This window comes from Anomalospiza imberbis, chromosome 3 (genome assembly GCF_031753505.1).
Source record: "Anomalospiza imberbis isolate Cuckoo-Finch-1a 21T00152 chromosome 3, ASM3175350v1, whole genome shotgun sequence".
Lineage (NCBI taxonomy): Eukaryota > Metazoa > Chordata > Aves > Passeriformes > Viduidae > Anomalospiza > Anomalospiza imberbis.
This window is the reverse complement of record NC_089683.1, coordinates 66,716,793-66,732,046: the sequence shown is the minus strand read 5'-3', so window position 1 is coordinate 66,732,046 and position 15,254 is coordinate 66,716,793. Positions and strand designations below refer to the sequence as shown.

At 39.8% G+C, this 15,254-nt stretch overlaps 1 long non-coding RNA gene across 1 annotated transcript in view; it reads right to left on the bottom strand.

The window, feature by feature from the left end:
* Window positions 1–511: 511 nt before the first annotated feature.
* Window positions 512–15,254, bottom strand: part of LOC137470985 (uncharacterized) — a 48,462-nt gene continuing 33,719 nt past the window's right edge. The window contains exon 3 of the long non-coding RNA XR_010997336.1: window positions 512–604. This is a non-coding gene — a long non-coding RNA (uncharacterized lncRNA). The remainder of the gene's footprint in view (window positions 605–15,254) is intronic.

The following is a 15,254-nucleotide window of genomic DNA, read 5'->3' as shown; positions in this document are numbered from 1 at the left end:
CAGGACTGAGCACAGCTGATCATCAACCAGCCCCCATGTCCTTTTCTCTCCACTGGCTTCTGAACTGGGATGCAGCCTTTTAGTTAGTGGCTGCCAGACACAGCTGTTTGAAATGGGATGTCACAGCAAGGCTGCGGAACCCAGCAATGTGGGTATAATTGAACAATTACAAGTGAGGTGTAGGACATTTCCCGGGGAACCGATAAGCAGCCAGGAGAAGTTAATGGCCCACATTGTACTTGGCTCATTAAATGCTAGCAGATATCAATCTCCAGAGAACATTCCTGATGAGAGCTGGTGATGCTATTTGAAATGAGATGAAGCCATATTTTGTTTTCTGTATGCCTACCTGTTTGTTCTTATATGTGTTATGAGTTTGATGGTGATCTCTTTCTCTTTGCCAGAAAGAGCTAAAGGGGTCCTAAATCTCCTCCACAGACCCTGATAAAAGTCCTGAAACTACCAGGTGGGAGTAGGCAGTTCCTGCACAGGCAGCTCCTGCCTTGTTGTACTAATTCCTGCCTCATGGGTCAACCCCAGACTACCTTACCGAGTTCCACACCAGCATGGGAGTTTTCTCCTTTTCTATACATAATGCAATAGACTATGAGAAAAGGAAATGGAGAGAGAACAACTTATGATACCTTCTAAACTTATTCAGGGAAGCTTCAAGTAGTTCTGTAATGTGTAAACTAAAATTAATTATTCCTTACATGGAACTATTTCTGAGGAAAAAAACCCAAACTATAAGGCAAACAAGCAGCTAATTTTGGAGGACATAAAAATATAGTAACAGGAGTTATCGATGGGTATACTTTTGTCAGAGAAGCTCAATAACATTATCAACTCAATCACATCCCCAGTCTTTTACAGCTTCTCAACAGTAATGGCAACCCAATAAAAAGAGATTGCATACAGTTTATGTCACTTTTTGTACATTTTAAAGCTATTTTATTTTCTACTCAGAGGGGAAATACTTTCTGGAAACACCACACTGAAAAATCAAAACTCGTCTTTCCAGCTTTTCTCCTAAAAAGTAATAGAGATGTCTTTGGGAACCAGCAGCTTAATCAGCGTAAGCACCTGCTGAGCTGTCCACTGGGAATTGCCTGAAAATAATTTCTTATGGAACTCCATTGACAGTGATAAAATTGCACCAAAGGTGAATTTGGTCCTGCCTACAAGGAGGAAGCACAGAATCACAGTAAGTACTGTGGTACTTGCATCTGAACATATTAGCGGCTTTGGAATTTTTCTCTTTGTATCCGGACTAGGAACATGAGGGAAAATCATTAAGGACAGAAGGAATTAACAAGGCTAAGGGCAGCTATCCAGTGAGATGTAGTCGTTATCTATGTGCCCAGAGCACTTGCCATGAACTCATTAAAAAACCTTACTGTTCTATAGCTGGTGAGAAATGCTCATTCAAATTACAGCAACAGTGCTTTGTAAATTAAAAGTCAGATAAATGTAGGTCCCGTTGTAGAAAAATTCCATTTAATAACTGGGCTGTCTCTGGAAGACAAGAGTTTTCAAAAAGTTGCTTTTGTTCAGTTGCCTTGTATTGGTAGTCTTGGCAAGAACAGAGAAATTAAGCAAGGCTGGCCATATTCACCAAGACCAAGGTGGTCATGGAAGGCTGAGCAGACTCGGGGCACTGGAGCTGTGTTGGACTGGAGGGGTGTAAGCACTCAGGTAATGATTCTTTGTATATGGAGAACAACCTGTCAGCCTGCCTGAGCCTAGGAGACTGCACAAGGAAAGCTGCAGATGCAAAAGGAATATTTTATTGGGTGGAGTTTCGACCCTCAGTAAGCCAACCAGGTATTAAGACTGGGACTGTGGACGACTCTGCTGATGCAGAGGGTTTTGTACATTTTTATGTATGTGACTATATTGTATACTTTCCAAATAAAGCTGTTTGCAATTTCATCTTCTAAGACTCTCGTGTGATTTTAAAAGGTTGAAGAATACCTGAAAAACCACTAGGAAGGTCACAGATTCAGTCTCTGAACCATGAGAATAGATACATTTTTGGACAAGGAAGATTCAAATAAAGACTGTTGAGAAAACTGAGTCTGGCTCTGGCAGTAACTGCTGACATCTGGTACAAAGTCACAAAATAAAAAGGGAGAGAGACTGAAACATATGACCTCAATGAAATAACAGTTCCTGTGGCATGGTGGAATAGTATGAGATAAATAAATTTACACCAAGAAAAGGGACTAGATTGCCCATTCCTCTCAGGATGCTATGAAATGCAATACAGTAGTATTCCTCTGTCTTAAACTTTGTAAGTATATTACAGTAGAATGAGGAGTGAATCTGAACAAAATAGTTTAATTTAGTTTAATAGACAAATAATAAGAAATCGGTTGCTTTATTCTTTTTGTTATGCTGTCGCATGCCACTTTTATTGTTCCTCTTCCAAAGTGCAAGAAAGCCTCAATAAATGTGATGCCAAAACCACTTTGGATTTAGAAACAAAATTCTATCTTTATAGCAGAACAGTCATTCAAAACTGTAATAAATTATATACCTAATATGATAAAACAGTTCTGAGAGTGGGTAAAGTGAGGGCTTGAGACTTCTCTTTCTTTATTTTATTTTATTTATTTACTGAGTGCTTATGGGGCTCCCACTGCTGCAGAAACTAAAACTCACAACTTTAAGAATTTATTCTCCTAATACTTTGATGGTGTTAGGGAGCTAAAGGAGCAAGTCCATGATAAGTGACTAGTCACTTCTAGACTCCTAGAATCCTGATGGTGCTCCTCAAATTTCTTTCTTAGATCTTTGAGAAATTATTTTTTTTTCATTCTCACTGATCAGTTCCCTGGAGATCTGCTGCTTTTTAGCTCCAGAGAAAGTTCTTTATCTCATAGGCTCAGCAAATTTATTTAAATCCCCAAATCGGACAGTCTCCTCAATTTAAATGCTTCTTGACAATAGCAAACCAGACCTAGCAGCCATCCTTAGCACATTCTGCAGAAAACATACACACAAGTAGATTTTGGAAGCTGCAGAGTTGTTCAAAGCTACAGAGAAAGAAAGGGGAGAATAATACTGAGTATCCCTTTCTCATGATATGAACACATACATATGCACTCCATCCAGTAGCAAGGAGTGTCCTAATTAATAGTTAATTGAGATATTCAGATTGGAGTTGCTGTCTCTAGCCTTGGGATACACAAAACCTCCCAACCACTGGACCTCAGTTAACTTAATACTCTCAATCCTGACTTTCAAACATGGTCCTGCAGCATACAGATGTCAACTCACTGGGCAGCAAGAGCACATTTAAACTTCCAAAATCTCAAAGCAATAACTCGAATATTTTGCCCTAAAACCTGTTAATAATTATTTGTCATCAAATAAAGAATGAATAATACCTGTCTGGCAGAGATTAGTTCATATTGATAGGACTCTCTCAGGGATGGATGTTTTAAATGGAAAATAATTATGCCTCCCGAGTCTTTTAGGCTCCCAGCTATGGGAAGTGATTTAGTACCCCAGATCACCTGGCCAAGTGGTCCAAGTAACGTCTCAAGGGCTATACCAAATGAAGCTCTACGTGATTCAGAACATGGCAAAGATTTAAGATACAAATTTTTGTCTGAAGTATTTCCTGTTTGCAGCTCAGTGCTGAAGCTATTGGAAACACCCAACCAGAGTGCCAGCTTCCCCTTGGAAGAGAGGTGATTCAAGGTTTTTTCAGTTTTTAAGTACCAGATTCAAGACTTTGATTTCAAATGGTCATGGAAAACCAAAGGTGAGTCCTTTTACAGCTTTAACCCTATATGACTTTTCACCTGTCCCAGCTGGGTAGGAAACTGAATGAAAGGCTACATGCCAGCTACTACCAAAACTACTACTTTAAGAATGAACTAAACTGTTCACTCTAAAGAAGAATCACCTCATTTATAGCTAGCCACATTGAAGTTAGATATCTGATCTTGCCATGTACATATCTCCTTAGCTGGCAGGAAGAGAAAAAGGCTGAACAAATTACTCTTAAGCAGTGCCTGAATGTTTTATGGTAAGAACCTAGGTGGATGACCTGGAATAACTTTTCGATGGCTACATCTGGATTGGACAGATCCCATTTTTTCTGTGTTTAACATTATCAAGAGGAGACGCTAAGGCAGTACTGTCAAACAGCTGGTTTTCATCAGGAAGAAAACTACCCCTGACACATCAGTCATATGTATGCTTATTTAGGCCAAGAGCCAAATGATGCAGCCATCCAGTCAGAGATGTCTCCCTAGCAAGAAACAAGCCTTAGCTTAGAAGTAGCCATAGGTTAAATAATAGCACCTGGTCTCACTGCTTTTTTTTTAGCTTTTTTTTTTTTTTTTAATATTAAAGGACAAAAAAATGCTTAGGGAGCTAAGAAATAAAACTTGAAATACACGGAATATACCTATTTGAGCCTTCACCAGACAAAACAGGAGGATAGGGGCTTGTGTTGAGCTTTCACACATGGTTTGCTTATAATGTGAGAGTAACTGTCAGTGACAGCATTTAGCTCGTTGAAAGAATATGTTTTTCCAGCGTCTTCTCACAAAATTCTGTTTTCCAGCAAACTCATTAGGTACTGAGTCTCTCAGAATAGAGCAAATGGATTGCCAAAAACCATGAAAACAAAATGACTGTCACCACTGATTAATGAAAATAATATGCATGTTAGTCGATGCACACTCACTAATCACATTTTCCATGAACAAGCCCTGATCTTGTATTTACATTCAAAAATAATTATTTTGCATAAAATGGAACAACAAAAGAAGTTGAAAGTAAATACTCTGTGGGAGATCACAGTCTGCATTTCATCTGCAACAGCCTGTGTCTGAACTGAAGATGCAGTGGTAGCTGTCTCCAGCTGATACTAGATTCCTAATGACTGAATGGGGTTATACAGAGAAAAGGTTCTGGTGTTTCTTATATGTCATCACAGTCTTGAATTCTCCAGACTAGGAAAATACTGCTTTGATAAAAGTGACAGATAACAAATTGATGAAAGTTAAGCATGAGGAAGCAACTCTTTCTTCAATATTTTTGCAACATTAAACCCTCCAACTCTCTAAAAGAAACACAGTGAGAAGGACAGGACTGTAATTACTGGAACTGTAATTCTTGGCGTTGCGCATGTTTAGACACCAAAAATTGTACTCCAGGCTTCTGTTTGCAGTACCAGGTTCTCTCTCTTCTCTCCTAGCACCTTCAGCAATTTCCAAATGCTGGGCATGTCTCCTCTGTAACTAGGAAAACAACCAAAGTCAAGCATATGTAACACTGGTCATCCTCTCCTCCATCCTTTTGCCCTGGGCCCGGTTGGCAATTGCCACCTCTGTGCAGATGGTGGCCTTCTCACTCCTCCTGCAGTTTTTTCTCTTCCTTGGTTCTCACTGCCAGCTTTCTGGTGAGAATCTAAATTAATTTATCTAGCAGAGTGATATCACCTTGTTAGCTCTATCACGAAGCCCTGCTAAATGGAAAATAAAATGAAAGAAGTTAACCCTGGAGAAACATAGTGGGATTTTTCCTTCATTCTCTAATTTCTGCCACAAGACTATAGGTATAAGAACCCAGGTAAATGGTTTAGATTTAATGAGCATCCAATCTGCCACCAAACCTATTTTGTATGGCACAGAGCCTATTATTTTGTTTGTTTTCTCAGTAGCTGGCTGAAACTCAGAGCATATGGAAATGACAAGTACTATGAGCTGAACAGCCCGTGCTTCTATAGCTGGCTGGACCACTCTTAACATTCAAAATCAGACTTCCTTTTCACAGTGCATCCAAACCAAAATGTCAGATCTAAACTTCCTCTTGAACTCTGCAAAGCTGAAGCCTGGTGCTGAGCTCAGCAGCTGCAGACCAAGATGAACAAATGTTGGAAAGTCTTGGCCTGGCCTGAATGGCTGAAAACCAAGCCTTATGTTGTTCATGTAACTGCATCCAGGGAATATCCCTAGGTCATTAGGCCTGGTTTTCCTGGCCATTATAAAGTAGTTTTATCTCTTAATTACATCAAGGTAACTGGTTCTGTGAGTCAGAAAGGAATGCAAACAGCCCTCATGCAGAGGACTCACAATATCTTCCCTCCTGGGTGCCAAGGTTTCTGCCCCCACCGCACAAGCCAGTGAGACACAGCCATGAGATCAGCTGTCTGCAGCATCACTGTGATACAACACCATAACTTCAGATTAAGATTCTCCTTTCCCCTGCCTTTGCAGCATGATAAAGTGAACTATGGAATGCTAGCTATCAGGTTTTTCACCACCCTTCCAATAAAGCTATGTCCACATTTATTGAGATTTTTTTGTCTATTTAAGATACTTCTTTATTTTTAGCCCCCAGACCGGTACTGTGAAGACTTCAGTTTCTACAAAATCATGAACTTGACCTAAAAGAAACTCTGAGAGTACATTATTGCCAGCATTTTGTTGAACTCATCCTCTGCTAGTGGCCACAGCCAAACCAAGGGTGTCATGAAGAAAGTAGCTGGTTGGGACTGGAGACAACTCAAGTCTTGCATCATAAGTTCAGATGCCTTTCAGCTATAGAGATGAGGAATGTATTCTCACTTCACGTGAATACACAAATATAGTCACTGACTTCTTCCCAGAACCCAGGTTGTCTGAAATCAAACTAGTGAGGAAGACTAGTGTTTTTTCCTATTGTTGAAAACCTGTCATTTATAGCCACTTACTGCAAGGAGAAAACAAGAGTCTGCTTTTTTGTACATAACTCCCTGAGGTGTGAAGCATCAGAGGAACAAGCTCAGTTACACTGCCAGCTATTCAGCCATGCAAATAACCAGCTTTGTGAGAAATTACATAATTAAGTCTGCTTTTAAATTAGCATTTAGAGAAGGACTTCAAATTTCTCTGGTTTCTGTTTGAAAAAAAAGAATTTTATGTTTTGTGCAATAGTACTTCTTTAGTAAAAAAAAATATTTCTTCTTTTTTGAAGAAAGACATGTTTTCTCAATTTTTTTGAGCTCTTCTAACTTACAAGATAAATGTTCAAGATAAATGTTCAAGTGGTACTTTTTCTCTGCAATGTTTTTGACCCAGACAAAAAGAGAAGAAATATTAAAAGACTAAAGTTATTGCTGGAAATTTTCATAGGAGGATATCTCAGGGAAAACCAATATCAAGTAAAGATTCTGTATTTCTAACACAGATTGATTTTAAAGCTGGATTCCCAATAGAAATTGTACTGAAGAAATAGTAGGGATCTTGGAAAACACAGGCCAGAAGCAAGGGAAATAATTAACTTTTGAATAGGAAGGTGCTGGAAGAGCTAAGATCATTCAGGGACATAAGGGTAGAAAATCTGGGAAAGTGAAATGCCCCATAATCTGTAAATTTCTCTTTTGAATAGATAACAGTTAGGAAGATAACATTGATTTGGTTTGACCTTAGAAAAAACACTAGCTCTTCTTTTGCAAAAGACCACCACTATCAGTTCATTAAAAATCTCATCAACTCAAGTACCAGCCAGCATGGTATTGCTCTGACTTCACAACAAATAAAAACAAATAATGAAGGTCCATCTTCCTCTACCTTTTGGTAGAACATTATTTTCTCAGTACTTAAGGTTAATGCATTTAAGTGAGAATTAGAGATGCCACATGTGCACACACCATGAGATATAGGAGCTGGGAAAGGACTGAAAATTGGATATGGAAGATGATTGATGGCCTGGACTACATCCTTACTGCTTTGAAGAAGAGTAACCAGAAGCAATGTTTACCCAGGCTGGAAAGCTGAGAGTGCTTTTTGGGTTCATTTTTTTTTTTTTTTTGGTGGGTGGCGTGTCTTTGGGAGTCACCAAGCATTACCATACAGCAAATACAGAAATAAAAATGTCACTTTTATTTGGTTACTACTTGAAAGACTCTCCTCTTCCTGTACAAGAAGTAATGTGTTTTTCTTTCTCCTCTTTTTAAAATCAATAATTATTTTTTAGTTTTAGATTACATAATCCTTTAAGACTTTGCTGCTCTTTTAATTAGTCTGTTATCACGATCTTTTAAATAGCATTTATGAGCAATCCTGCATGTCCTTTAATCCTGTCTGTTCAGCACCTCTTCTGTGACTTGTTTTCTATATAAGTATTTTCCAAATGAAAACCTTTCACCATCTTTTGAGTTTTAAATTATCCCTTCTGCAGCAGAAATAAAGCACAAGCCAGTAAGTATGTCAATTCTAACCTTCTCAGGTTTTGCACTCCGTGAAATATTGCAAAACATCAAAAGCACTTGAGCAGATGTTTTAAAAGAATGCAGAGAACATAAGCTAATTTAAAAATTTTGCTGTTATTGGTACATCTAACAAGAAATACTCTACCATGAGCTTTTAAAGCATCAAACACCTAGTGAAAAAATACCAAATCATTTTCTTCTTGTCTTGTGTGTGGTTTCTCTTAATGAAGGAGGGGAAAAAGAGAAGCTGTTACCTTAAAAACACTCCCTTAAGAGGCACTCAGCAGCTGCAGTTGTGCCCTAATGTCTCCATCTAAATTAAACTGCAAATTTCTGCAATTACCTGAAGGGGTAAATTCTGACTTTTAAAGCTTAGCTAGGTCTTCTGCAAACTACTTTTGTTTTTCTGCTTTCAGTGAGCTCTGTTTTCTCTTTAATCTAAAGGTGAATTCATTATTTTTGGCTCTAACAATGAAGCCATACTAGAGCTACAGATATTAGAGAAAAACAGATACAAGACTATGGGTAGGGTTAAGACAGGATTTTTCCCAGGAACCTGTTTCTGGTGTTTTTATTTGAGACTGAGCATATGTTATGTCATTTATAGAGTGACAGAACCATTGAGTTTAGATAAGACTCCTAAGATCAAGTCCAGCTGGTTACCCAGCACTTCCAAGTGCACCACTGAACCATATCCATAAGTGCCACTTCACGGACCTTTTGAACACTCCCAGGGACAGTGATTGCACTACTTCCCTGGCCATTCTTAAAGTGAAGAAATTGTTTCTTATGTCAAATTTAAACCTCCTGTGGTGCAACTTGAGGCCATTTCATCTGGTCCTCTCACTTGTTACCTGGCAGGAGACTGACTCCCACCTCACTAGAAGCTCCTTTCAGGTAGTTGTAGAGAGCTACTTTGGGCTCAGTTACAACTGCTAAAAAGATCCAGACTTTCAAAAACCATTTGCACTGGACATAGAAATTCTGAAAAAAGATCCCTGTAGGAGGCACAAGTAAAGTGAACCTTGGCTGTGACACAGCATTCAGAGCAGCTCAGGGTGATAACTCTGTGGAGCCGTTTGCCCATACACATATAACTGTGTCACAGTTCCATTTAACTAACCTTGTACTTTACTTAGGGAAAAGACTCTGCTCCCCTGCACACACACACACTGAGCCCTACAGACCACGCTTGCCAAAGGGGATCCATGGGTATGCAGGTTATAGGGCTGCCCTGTAGCTGTGGCTCTCAGCAAAAGGTTGAACTCTTCTGAAAAATGACCAAATCCAGAAGAGGGTATGTAAATGGGCTGTAAGATATAGGCCTTGCTCCTATGCAAGCTGGCACCCACCCTCACCTGTAAGGGTGATTTCTTCTTCCCAGCTGCACTCTGATGCAGAGGCAGCAAACTGGTTCCTCTGCAGCTGCAGAAGAGAAAGCTCTATTCTAAAAACAGTCATGGAGCTATACTGAGCTTTAAATGGGTTGCACTTTGTGTATGTACTTATTTTGTTTTCATATATTTTTTAAAGTTTAAGACTTGAAGATTTTTCTTTTTAATCTATTTTATTGAAGTACCTTCCTGCTCTACTGCTTCCCCATCAGCTGAGCAGTCACCAGCCCTTTTACCATGCAAGCCACATACGCAGCAGGCTCTGAATTTGTGGCTGGGAGCTAACCTGCTTCTGATACTTTGTAGGAAGATTCTAGTAAGCGTTTGACAAACTGGTGCAAAGCTCTGTGGTCTGATTTGCTCCAGGTTAGTGCATTCTACCCATTTTGAAGCCTGTAGCCTACTTGGCCTGTATTACACATGGCATGAATACCACTGGCCTCCCCTCCAGGCAGGGCATCAGCTCAGCAGGCTGCTGGCTTGGCTTACATCCTACATCACATGTTGGATTTGCTGCTTCAGGTCTGATCCGAGTTTAAAGTTCGGGTCCTGTGGGTTTAGGTTTAAGGCATTTTGTTGTTGTTTGTCAAGTCTGAAATATTTTCCTCCCTGATGTTCATAAACTGACTTTTTGTTATCTCTAGTTAAAAGCCCACAATCCCTTGCTAAAACCAGTGAGAATCATTTTAAAACATTGCTTATATGTTTTGAAGAATATGGTGTATTTTAATCCACATCTTTGTACATAAGTGAAAATTTGTGAAATAAAACAATTATCTGGGATGCATTTCTGCATTCATGATTTGTCACATTAAGGAATCATGGTTTTCCCCATTGTAAACACTTACCCCTTCTCAGGAAGCCAGGTATCCAGAAAACCTCTAAATACATTTTGGGTATTTAAAACTTGCTTGCATTAAGATCTCACTCCTACAGCTCTATATCAGAGCCCTCATTTTAGCAAACTTCTGATACAAAGTCTGTTTTTTCCTCTCCTCCTTATACTTCCTGCATAAATAACAATCTTAAGCTCTTCGGCACAGGACCTGTCTTTCCATACTGCCACGCTGTCCGCAGCACACTCTGAATGCTGTGGCTGCACACAGCATGCAGGAACAGAAGTACACATATTGGCTGTGCCCATATCCAATCTTCCCTGGACCACTCCAAATAGTAGCACCCTGCTAGAATGTTCAGTGCTGAGAACACAGCTCTGACATTGCAGGTTTGTGCTGTAAGAGGTGTCAAAGGGCAGAAGACACATCATGTTCTTGTTTAACAGGGTTGCACAAATAGACTTTATGACATTTTCTTTGAGGGTGTGGCAGGACTGTCCCCCCTCCTCTCTACCACAGATAGCTGGTGCATAAAGAGATAACCCAGGCTGAAAAACCCAGCAAGGGGCCTTCTCTGGTGCCAAAAGAGCTCAGGCCTCATCTAAGAATCAACATCTTAGATGGGAGAGCTGATATGGGAAAAGATAAGAGAAATATTCTTGAGTAAGAGACACACAAAATATCACAGAGGCAGAAGCCGCCTACACACGCACACCCTAAAAATGTTTGAGGCTTCTTCCTGGAGTTTGGATGCAAATCCATGGTGACTTCCCTGGGGATTGAGGGAAAGAATCTCAGTGCCCCACCACCAACTGGATTCTAAGATACATTGAATCCAATGTTATATTATTTCTTGGCTAGCTGTAACATTGATAGGTACCTTTAACCCCACACTGTATGAACCTACTAGTATTTTCTCTTTTTACCCTTATTCTGGCTTAGTATTAGTTTGTTTTAAGTCTTATGTCTGTTAGTTTTCTGTATATGAAATCAAAAATTCATTCTATATAGATTGAATCAACCATTATTAAAGAACTTGGAAATTAGAACTTGGGTTTTGGGGTGCTGGCTGCCTCAATAAAGCTCCTGCCTGCTGCCAGAGGCCTGGGCAAAAGACAAGGACTCACCTAAACCACCACATCCATTTGTAACAGTGGGATCAGCAGCCTATTTAAACTTTACTATTTTCATAGGCATTTTGACAATGCTGACATCAAGGCTTGTTAATTTGGCATCCTGTGCTGCCTGTGCACTGAGACATGGAGAAGGTTTACTCTTCAGCTATGCTGCCTGTACATGTGGAGGAGCAGCAGGACCTGGAAGACATGACATTCCCTGCCAAGTGACATAAACCAGCTCTGAGGCACCACTGCTCCTGGGGCAGTGGGCTGTTGGTCACTGCCTGGAGAAGCAATTTTTTCTGCAGTCAGCTCAGCAAAGCAGAGGACAGGGAGCCAGTAGTTCAGAAATATTAGAAACAATTGCTGCAAGAGAATTTTAAAAGCCATTGGAAACTTTTGAACCTGGATCATGCCAAAAATGAGACAGAATAGCCTAATACCTAAAGAATATGACTTAGAGGAAGCTTGTACCACTCCAGAGATTTATCACTGATTCACATCTCTTTCATTCTCTCCTCTTTCCTCAACATCTTCACAATTTCTCCTTTTGGCAGTTTTCTAGAGATAGGGCATGACCTATGAGTATGAGACAGCAGGAGGCCTTTCCCCTTGCTAATATTGTGAGACAAATATTGGTAAGCCTTTGCTGGATATTTGTCATCGGCCAACCCTCCTGCAAGTTCCAGTCAGGGTGCAGCAGGAGACCCACAATGGTAGAGCATTAAATAAGCCAGAGCTCATGACACTACTCCCATGTGGCAGGTTCCAGAGTAGCTAATAGCACAGCAATTCTTCCCTTCAGACACATAAATTAACTTTAGAAAAGCAGCTCTTGAGGAGGTGGATGGGCATCTGACCCCTAACCATGGTATATGCTTGACTGCACCGCCCCATGGGCACTGCCCAGGCAGGGCAGCCCTGCAGGAAAAGGCTCTGCTCATCCTCTGGCTCAGCAGGGCCACTCTCAGGGCTGCACTGGCATGGCATCCTTCTCCAGACAGTCAAATGCTGTTGACATCATTAGCCAGAGGAGGATCACATTCTGCTGAATCCAGAGATTCAGCAGGGACCAAGTTACTGCTGGCTCCTGATCTTGGATGTTAAATGGCCTCATAAGAGTTTAGGGACCAGAAGAGAAATCTGTACTATCCTTATCCCTACAAAGGTTTTTTTTTGCCCCAGCTGTACCTTACAATTCGGTGTCAGAAAAACCGGTGTCCTTTAACTCCCATCACAATCTTGCACAGAGAAACACTGCTGTTACCACCAAACCACCAGGACACTGAAGGAATAGGAGGCCCCCTGCACTTGCTGAGACACACAGATTTCCAGATATCAGCAAGAAGGAAGGATGCAACATCTGCTTGAAGAGACACTTTTATCTGAGTAAGTAATATTTTTTTTTCCCCCCCCCAGGAAGCACTTGTAGACTTAAGCCAACCCCAAATCTGAATGGAATTTTCCTGCTGAAGCTAGAGGAAGAAATAAAACTAATTTCCTGAGTTAATCTTATGAAAAGCACGATCTAGTATGGGATTGGAGAGGATTATTTCAGCTGAAGTACTCTTAAGAAACATTCTCTCATTTATATTTGTATCAGATGCAGAGGTAGAAGCTCAGAGATGTGGCTGGTGGGCTGCATCAGAAACACAGTCTCCTGTTATGAATGACCTGGTGAAAAAACAGTTACCCAGAATGGCTTGATGACTATGGCTATTTTCCCAGTTTTATTCCAATGTTGTTGTTATCTGGGAAGCGTGTCCTTCTAAGAGATCAAAGACTTTCAAGCACTCAAGATTCAAGAACTCAAGACTTTCAAGCATCAAGATTCTTTCAAGCATTAAAGCAGTACTGAATGTGAGTCAGAGCTGGGATCTAGATAGACTGAGCAGGACAATTTCAAAAGAACACTAGAAATATTATGTTTTTCCTATGGAATATGCTTTTTCCAAGGGTGAGAAAATCCTTGTCGGGAAATCCAGTCTTTTCAGCAGATGCTGTGATCTGCTATCAGTTGTGATGCTTTCATGGATTTGTCTTGGAAACACCTGGAATATGGCACCAGATTTGGAAGAACAGCCGCTTTCCTCCACCTCATCTGAATGATGAAGTGCTGAGGTGAGGCAGGAGAAGCCCTCACCAGGGAGCAGAGGGCACAATGCTCCCAAGTGCCAGATACCTGTCTCCCCTTGAGCTCTGAATGCAGAATAGATTTACATCTACGAATAAAGGGTCCTCTGGGCCACATCTTTTAAATAATCTTTTAAATGATCTTTTAAATAATTTTGGATCCACCTCAATCATGCTTTCAGTAATCATTAACTAACCATTTACCTGTTCACACCAAAATATAAGTATTTTCCAGCTGTTCAATATACACATATGCACCTCTAAATTGGGTCCAATTTAAATTCCCAGCTTCCTTTTTTTTTCTATTATGTCAATACACTGAATGTCTGCAGATGTCCTCAGAAAGTTTGCTAGAGAACAGTCAGTTACAGTCAATTCTGAATATAAAATGTTTTCCCTTTTGTTTGAAATGAAAACCAACCTGAAAGCCTTTTCCTGGTAATAAACCAAGCTTTGTAACATGCATTTTTAAAGGAATAAACAGAATTATGATTTGGAGTATTCACAACTCATCATGGTATCAAAATAAATGTGTACTCCTAAGCAAGAATATAGCTATTCTTTTTGATGAATAGGAATTGCTCCATATTTAAGAAGGAAGTGCCTAATGAGGGAAAACAGGCTGGCAAAGCAAATTCCCAGTATATTTGCATCTGAGACTCAACTTGCCAGCAGGTTTTACCCACACGTTTTATTTTAATATTCAGCCGTGACTGATGATTAAATCAAATTTCTCTCCTTGACTATCCTTCTTGTCTTTGCTTTTCCTTATTTGTTGCCTTTAATTAGTGGATCTTTGTTTTATTCTTAGACTGGAATACTTAGTAGGGGGAAGAGAATTTTGTTTTTAACTTAACACATCAAAACAACAAATCTTGTGATAATGTATGGCTCCTTAAGAACATCGGTCTGCAACCTTCTCCTGCATGCTCATGCAGCCTATGTTTTCTTCCAGATTGGGAACATTTCACTTAAATTTTATTTTAAAAACCCCAGAAACAAACAAACAAACCCCAAACCACCCTCAAAACATAAAATACTGTTGAAAAAAGGCTAAAGAAAGTAGCATGTCCATTTAGAAGAGATTTCACTTGAGTGTGAGGAATTCAGGACTCCACACACCTGGAAGAGGCCAGAGGTGCCCGACAACCTGCAGATTGCTCCTTTCAGCATTACCTTCTTTCTCAAAAACTCATTGTTCTGTTCACATAGCATCATCAGGTTGGCTCTCTTTTCATTACCTGTTCTATGGAATGTTAGTCTCCCTTAGGTGACTAGCAGTTATATATGAATGCAGCAGTCCATGTAGGTTGTGGTGGGGAAGGGGAAGTGAGCTTTAGAAAACAAACCTAATTGAAAGCTGAAATTAAAAAAAAAAAATATTTGCTACTTAAACATTTTTACTTAATTACTAAAACTGGCTAAAAAAACCTCAATGCAAACAAACCTGATTTTATTGGATGGCAGAGTTTTAATGAAACTGGAGGTAAATAAGTTTTCAAATCAAGACTTACTTTCCATAAAACCTTAATTTGAAGACAGATATATTAAACATAAA